Here is an 8,604-nt window from a genome sequence, read left to right on the forward strand (position 1 = left end):
TGACTGTGCAGTCGAGACTGTTTTTGCTAATATTAAAGTGGCGGTTCATTGGTGCGCCATGAAGTTTACTACCAACTGATCATCTTGTGTCATAAAATTCTTTTTTCCCCAAGTCGATTCACTACTTCACCTCCTTTCTAGTTATCCGATGTGCTCTCGTACGATGCATCACATTTCAAAAACGCGTCTCTTCTTGTCTGAACTGTTTCCCTTCAGAGTTCCATTTCCGTACAGAGCTACTCGTCAGACACCTTCAGAAAAGACTTCCTAACAAATTTACGGTAGATACTCACAAAGTTCTTTCTCAGAAATATTTTTGTTGCTGTTTTCAGTCTGTATTTTTATACCACCTGTATTTCGGCCATCACCACTTATTTTCCAAGATGCTACTCCTGGTGGGTGTAAAATGAATGTGCACAAGGGAGAGTAATAAACGCTAAAAGAAGATCTGGCCCTGTCTGACTACACCCTGAAGCAGATCTTAGGATGTCTAAATCTGTAAATTACAATCTAAACATAAATGAATGATGAAGGTAACTAATCCTACTAGATGATAAACGTTGTTCCTGTTTATATATTTATTTTGTTTTTTTAAAAAAAATCTTTATATTACAAAGTTTACATTTCCTAAGTAAAATTACTAAGCAATATATATTCATATATACGATGGACAACCTATCACATGATACCTAATTGTTTGCAGATCACGGCGAGGTACCGAGCGAGGTGGCGCAGTGGTTAGCACACTGGACTCGCATTCCGGAGGACGACGGTTCAATCCCGTCTCCGGCCATCCTGATTTAGGTTTTCCGTGATTTCCCTAAATCGCTTCAGGCAAATGCCGGGATGGTTCCTTTGAAAGGGCACGGCCGATTTCCTTCCCAATCCTTCCCTAACCCGAGCTTACGCTCCGTTTCTAATGACTTCGTTGTCGACGGGACGTTAAACACTAACCACCACCACGGCGAGGTATGTGGATGAGTTCTTGTGAGATGCGAAATTATACCAACCAATTTTTAGTCTGCTTTTAATCCAGCCTTTATGTCTCAATGATGCAGTGAGTCGCGAGTAACGATATGTGGTTCAGATGGCATGTTAAACAGCAGACCCTCTTTCCCCGTTTAGACGAGTAAATAAGAACTCACAAGTTTGCGGAAGTGGCATCCAACTGAGAGACTTGCATCCGGTCATTGAACGACACACAGTTACTGTTACACAGATTGGAATGGGTTCTGGGGTTTGGAAAATAACTGGTTCCGTTTACTAATTTGGTACCACTACCAGTTATTTTCACATCGCCCTCAGTTTTCTCTGCAGAGCTGCCCCTCCTCCCAACCTACTGCGGGCTATTTACAATTGGTTGCGAAATCTATGGTACTTAGTGTAATTTTTGTAAATATGACAACATTACTTGTTTGTAGGACAGTGAAGCCGACGGATTGGATGAACTTCAAAGCTGACGTTCCCTTATCCCCGCTGAAAAGAATGAGTGCGAGAGCTAAAAGAAAGTGCTTGTTGTGGAAGGTGATTGTTGTGAGTGATGTTCAAAATGAGAGGCAGGCAGTAGGTGAATAGCTGAGATACATTATGTTCCATATAGGTGGCCCCAAAGTCCGTTAGCATTTGAAAATTCAAAACTTCACTGAATAAGGAAGGCAGAGATAAGCGTGCTTGAAATGACATGGGCTTTTATTGAAACAAAAAAAAGTGCACAATGACCAACGACACAAAAACAATAACAATCACAACCATTGATTCTTACAAAAGTCGATGACCTTTATAACAAATGCTCTTCCAAGTCCTTTGCTGTCTCTGACAGAATTGCGATGTCATCGGCGAACCTCAACATGTTGATTTCTTCTCCATGGATTTTAATACCTACTCCTAATTTTTCTTTTGTTTCCTTCACTGCTTGCTCAATATACAGATTGAATAACATCGGGGAGACACTACAGCCCCGTCTCACTCCCTTCCCAACCACTGCTTCCCTTTCATGTCCCTCGACTCTTATAACTGCCATCTGGTTTCTGTACAAATTGCAAATAGCCTTTCGCTCCCTGTAGTTTACCCCTACTACCTTCAGAATTTGAAAGAGAGTATTCCAATCAACATTGTCAAAAGCTTTCTCTAGGTCTACAAATGCTAGAAACGTAGGTTTGCCCTTCCTTAATCTAGCTTCTAAGATAAGTCGTAGGGTCAGTATTGCCTCACGTGTTCCAACATTTCTACGGAATCCAAACTGATCTTCCCCGAGGTCGGCTTCTACTAGTTTTTCCATTCGTCTGTAAAGAATTCGCGTTAGTATTTTGCAGCTGATAGTTCGGTAATTTTCACATCTATCAACACCTGCTTTCTTTCGAATTGGAATTATTATATTCTTCTTGAAGTCTGAGGGTATTTCGCCTGTCTCATACATCTTGCTCACCAGATGGTAGAGTTTTGTCAGGACTGGCTCTCCCAGGGCCGTAAATAGTTCCAATGGAATGTTGTCTACTCCGGGGGCCTTGTTTCCACTCAGGTCTTTCAGCGCTCTGTCAAACTCTTCACGCAGTATCATATCTCCCATTTCATCTTCATCTACATCCTCTTCCATTTCCATAATATTGTTCTCAAGTACATCGCCCTTGTGTAGACCCTCTATATACTCCTTCCACTTTTCTGCTTTCCCTTCTTTGCTTAGAACTGGGTTTCCATCTGAGCTCTTGATGTTCACACAAGTGGTTCTCTTATCTCCAAAGGTCTCTTTAATTTTCCTGTAGGCAGTATCTATCTTACCCGTAGAGAGATAAGCCTCTACATCCTTACTTGTGTCCCTGCTTAGCCATTTTGCACTTCCTGTCGATCTCGTCTTTGAGACGTTTGTATTCCTTTTTGCCTGTTTCATTTATTGCATTTTTATATTTTCTCCTTTCATCAAATTCAGTATTTCTTCTGTTACCCAAGGATTTCTACTAGCCCTCGTCTTTTTATCTACTTGATCCTCTGCTGCCTTCACTACTTCATCCCTCAAAGCTACACATTCTTCTTCTACAGTATTTCTTTCCTCCATTCCTGTCAATTGCTCCCTTATGCTCTCCCTGAAACTCTGTACAACCTCTGGTTATTTTCGTTTATCCAGGACCCATCTCCTTAAATTCCCACCTTTTTGCAGTTTCTTTAGTTTTAATTTACAGGTCATAACCAATAGATTGTGGTCAGAGTCCACATCTGCCCCTTACAATTTAAAACCTGGTTCCTAAACCTCTGTCTTACCATTATATAATCTATCTGAAACCTGTCAGTATCTCCAGGCTTCTTCCATGTATACAGCCTTCTTTTAGGATTCTTGAACAAAGTGTTAGCTATGATTAAGTTGTGCTCTGTGCAAAATTCTACCAGGCGGCTTCCTCCTTTATTTCTTTGCCCCAGTCCATATTCACCTACTACGTTTCCTTCTCTCCGTTTTTGCTACTACCGAATTACAGTCACCCATGAGTATTAAATTTTCGTCACCCTTCACTATTTGAATAATTTCTTTTATTTGATCATACATTTCTTCAATTTCTTCGTCATCTGCAGAGCTAGTCGGCATATAAACTTGTACTACTGTAGTAGGTGTGAGCTTCGTATCTATCTTGGCCACAATAATGCGTTCACTATGCTGCTTGTAGTAGCTTACCCGCATTCCTATTTTCCTATTCATTATTAAATCTACTCCTGCATTACCCCTATTTGATTTTGTGTTTATAACCCTGTAGTCACCTGACCAGAAGTCTTGTTCCTCCTGCCACCGAACTTCACTAATTCCCACTATATCTAACTTTAACCTATCCATTTCCCTTTTTAAATTTTCTAACCTACTTGCCCGATTAAGGGATCTGACATTCCACGCTCCGATCCGTAGAATGCCAGTTTTCTTTCTCCTGATAACGACATCCTCTTGTGTAGTCCCCGCCCGGAGATCCGAATGGGGGACTATTTTACTTCCGGAATATTTTACCCAAGAGGACGTCATCATCATTTAATCATACAGTAAGGCTGCGTGCCCTCGGGAAAAATTACGGCCGTAATTTCCCCTTGCTTTCAGCTGTTCCCAGTACCAGCACAGCAAGGCCGTTTTGGTTATTGTTACAAGACCAGATCAGTCAATCATCCAGACTGTTGCCCCTGCAACTACTGAAAAGGCTGTTGCCCCTCTTCAGGAACCACACGTTTGTCTGGCCTCTCAACAGATACCCCTCCGTTGTGGTTGTACCTACGGTACGGCTATCTGTATCGCTGAGGCACGCAAACCTCCCCACCAACGGCAAGGTCCATGGTTCATGGGGGGAAGCGGACAGTATGATGTGTTTTCTCCACCAGTTCTCGTCCTTTCCGGCCAAATGCAGGTGACCCAAATTTTCTTTCTCCAGAATTTTTCTAACCGCCTCGTTACACGTCTGGTCTCATTTCAATCTCTTGCGTCAGATACTCGTCTTTTATGCCAAGGTGTGGTAGTACTTGCCACAAAAAGGATAAGTATTACTTGTGAATAGTAGAGAATGAGAGCGAATAATGAAACTCACACGGCCATTCGAACCTACGATTTTCAAGAAGGGGGACAACTTATTCAAGTTGGTCTAAAGGAATGTGGTCTTATAAATTTAATTTCTCTAATAACCCAAGTAGGCAAAACTCTTCTGCATAATTAGCAAACTTAATAATAGAGACGCTGCATTACTGCACCACCAGGGTGAGTCGATGTTTGTTGATAAACTGTACATTAAAAAAAATGGTTCAAATGGCTCTGAGCACTATGGGACTTAACAGCTATGGTCATCAGTCCTCTACAACTTAGAACTACTTAAACCTAACTAACCTAAGGACATCACACAACACCCAGCCATCACGAGGCAGAGAAAATCACTGACCCCGCCGGGAATCGAACCCGCGAACGGGAAGCGAGAACGCTACCGCACGACCACGAGATGCGGGCGCTGTACATCAAGACTTCCGCCAAGCTCAAGTGTCATATTACAGAGCTTTGTTGGAACGTTGCATTCAAAAGCACTCAGTTTGGGAAAAAAAGAGTGGTTTAAGTGTACGAAGTCTAATATTCGCGAGATTCTTCGATCTTAAGATTCATCCAGCATCTCTTGATATTAACAGACAATATAATGTCAAGGTTAACTGAAGATAATGTTCGCATTTAAGGAAAATTTATATTTTAAAACCAGTAAGACATGCATTAAAAACATGATCTACATCTACATCTACATGACTACTCTGCAATTCACATTTAAGTGCTTGGCAGAGGGTTCATCGAACCACAATCATACTATCTCTCTACTATTCCACTCCCGAACAGCGAGCGGGAAAAACGAACACCTAAACCTTTCTGTTCGAGCTCTGATTTCTCTTATTTTATTTTGATGATCATTCTTACCTATGTAGGTTGGGCTCAACAAAATATTTTCGCATTCGGAAGAGAAAGTTGGTGACTGAAATTTCGTAAAAAGGTCTCGCCGCGACGAAAAACGTCTATGCTGTAATGACTTCCATCCCAACTCGTGTATCATATCTGCCACACTCTCTCCCTTTAACTCGATAATACAAAACGAGCTGCCCTTTTTTGCACCCTTTCGATGTCCTCCGTCAATCCCACCTGGTAAGGATCCCACACCGCGCAGCAATATTCTAACAGAGGACGAACGAGTGTAGTGTAAGCTGTCTCTTTAGTGGACTTGTTGCATCTTCTAAGTGTCCTGCCATGAAACGCAACCTTTGGCTCGCCTTCCCCACAATATTATATATGTGGTCTTTCCAACTGAAGTTGTTTGTAATTTTAACATCTAGGTACTTAGTTGAATTGACAGCCTTGAGAATTGTACTATTTATCGAGTAATCGAATTCCAACGGATTTCTTTTGGAACTCATGTGCATCATCTCACACTTTTCGTTATTTAGCGTCAACTGCCACCTGACACACCATACAGCAATCTTTTCTAAATCGCTTTGCAGCTGATACTGGTCTTCGGATGACCTTACTAGACATGATACTGTATCTGATCGAGAAGTCTGAAGATGGGCTTTGCAGACTTATGCGATACGTTTCATACCAGTATGTTTCTCAGATTGATTTCAGAAATTTCTTGACGAAATTCGCTGTAACTCAGATTTTCGCATGTACGATACTATCAGTAAGCAATACGCTTGCATTGCGCATAACGGATAGTAACTTCAACCAACAGTGCACTTTGCAGCTATGTCAATAGCGAGCTTATCTTCCTGAATTTGTACATACAAAATATTCCGTGTTACTATTTGACCGTGACCGCCTCATGTTACACAGATGAAAATTATTTATGCCGACAAACTCTAGGACGCAACACGGGACAGCATAACAAATATTTTCCTCTATGTGATATTCTACTGTGACTATTTTTTTCGCTGGTAGAAGCAGTTTTCCTTGTGTGAAGACTAATTAAACCAGCAACCTCTGGGAGGCTTCATAGTACATTAAAAAGTTACTAATGTGTTTTCCTGTGAGGCACGGTTTTACGAGGACATCAGATGTTACTTAGAGCATGCAAAATGTAAAACTATTTTTTATTCTTAATTGCGAAGAGACAACAACATTAACAAAATTACTTCAAATATACCTCCATTGATTTGCAAACGAAGGTTACACCGGCGGGTAATGTTCGTCTAACACTATCAAAGACTGCAAGAATATCCTTAATTTCTCCTGCTGCTGCAGCTACTACTATCCGAGCAACCAGATCCTCTTCTGGTTCAATAGGAGTTTTGAAAAAAATGACAGCGAATCCATCCCAACACAAAAACGTACAGAGGGGACGAAGCAAAAATCGAGTAGGCCATGGTAAAGGACCACTTCTGCCAATCCATTTTTCTGTAAACCGTCGGTTCAGTAGACGAAACTCAGGACGACTGAAATTTGCTGGCGTCCTGACATGATGGAACAACATGCACTGTGTTGTAGCGAGTGGCACATCATCCAATTGTTATGACAACGCACTGGCAAGGAAACTGTAACAATACCCGCCACTTAATGGCCTAGGTAAGAGATATGTCCCAATTGAACAGTCGTCAACAAAACTTGCCCACAAATTCACGCAGAACCGCGCTTGATGAGCACGAGTAAATGTGGCAGGTGGATTAGACTCACTCCACGAAGATGGAGTGGCGATGTCGATGACCATCCACCTATACAGTAAGTACCAACCATATAAGTGTACTCAATGCAGGTGTATCCCTGAGTCAAGACGTACAAGTGAATGTGAATGTGAAACAGTTATTGCTGCTGAAGACGGAAGTATGCTCTCTACCGTTACAACAGGATCCATTACAACAAAAAATTACTCATTATGTCTGAAGAGTAAATACAGTTTCTCAAAAAAATGTTCAGATGTGTGTGAAATCTTATGGGACTTAACTGCTAAGGTCATCCATCCCTAAGCTTACACACTACTTAACCTAAATTATCCTAAGGACAAACACACACACCCATGCTCGAGGGAGGACATGAACCTCCGCCGGGGCCAGCCGCACACTCCATGAGTGCAGCGCCCTAGACCTCTAGACTAATCCCGCGCGGCTAAACACAGTCTCTGACGGATTAATGATACTCACAGGAAACTATGACATTGAGAAACATATTTGTTTTGACCGCTCGGAATTGGTCGACTTAAATAATTTTGACCCTGTATACGAACCTTTATCTACTTGACGATGAAGAACCAGACGGGGCAGTGAATAAGATTCTGGGCTCGTATTAGGCGATTGTTAGGATGAATCCGTAAACAGGCCACTACAGATCCCATCCTCATCCTCTTGCAACGTAGCCAATGCCCGACTCTGAAGACCTCGTCGTCGACGACACATTAAACCTTCACTTTCTGCTCTTTCGTCTTTGACCTTTTTGTTGTTAGTGCAGATTGCGAAGGATTTGCACATTCCAGTGCGACTTTTGTTTCTGGTTAAAGGCTAGAGGCATAACATAGAACTGGCGCCTTACACTGCCTTAGGGCCTGACATTTGCATGTAAATGGAAGCGAAGTCCCCGATGGAAATTGTTGCGTGCCAGAGGCTGGCGAGTTTAACCGAATATTGCATTTATAACGCGGCACTCAAGGCGAGATTTGGGCCAGATTAGTTAGCCGAGTCGTTAAGCTAAGGCGGCCGCGCAGCAGGCCTTGTAGACAAGTAGCGGCCGTGAAGCGAAACGAAGCGAAATCTGTCGGCCAACACTAAAATGAGAGGCCATTATGTTAAAGCGTCATCCCTTTTACGTATTTGAGGCATACTCGTTGAAATGATTCGGAAGTAAGTGACCGGATACATAGGGAGTTACGTAGTTGGACTCTTGTATGGAGAAAGATGAGGAGGAGTGTTTAACGTCCCGCCGATTGCATGGTCATCAGAGACGGAGCCCAAGTTCGGAATTAGGAAAGGATGGAGAAGAAAAGCGACCGTGTCTTTTCAAAGGAGCAATCCCGGCATTTGTTTTAAGCGATTTAAGAAAACCACGGAAACTTAAATCAGGATAGCCGGACGCGGGCTTGAACCGTCTTTCTCCCGAAAGCGAGTCCAGTGTGCTAATCATGCGCTACCGCGCTCGGTCTT

At 42.3% G+C, this 8,604-nt stretch overlaps 1 non-coding gene across 1 annotated transcript; it reads left to right on the top strand.

Moving 5' to 3' along the window:
- Positions 1-720: 720 nt before the first annotated feature.
- Positions 721-793, top strand: Trnaa-cgc (transfer RNA alanine (anticodon CGC)). Its single transcript has one exon. It is a non-coding gene; the product is annotated as a tRNA-Ala (tRNA).
- Positions 794-8,604: the final 7,811 nt, after the last annotated feature.

Source organism: Schistocerca gregaria, chromosome 2, assembly GCF_023897955.1.
Source record: "Schistocerca gregaria isolate iqSchGreg1 chromosome 2, iqSchGreg1.2, whole genome shotgun sequence".
Classification (NCBI taxonomy): Eukaryota; Metazoa; Arthropoda; class Insecta; order Orthoptera; family Acrididae; genus Schistocerca; species Schistocerca gregaria.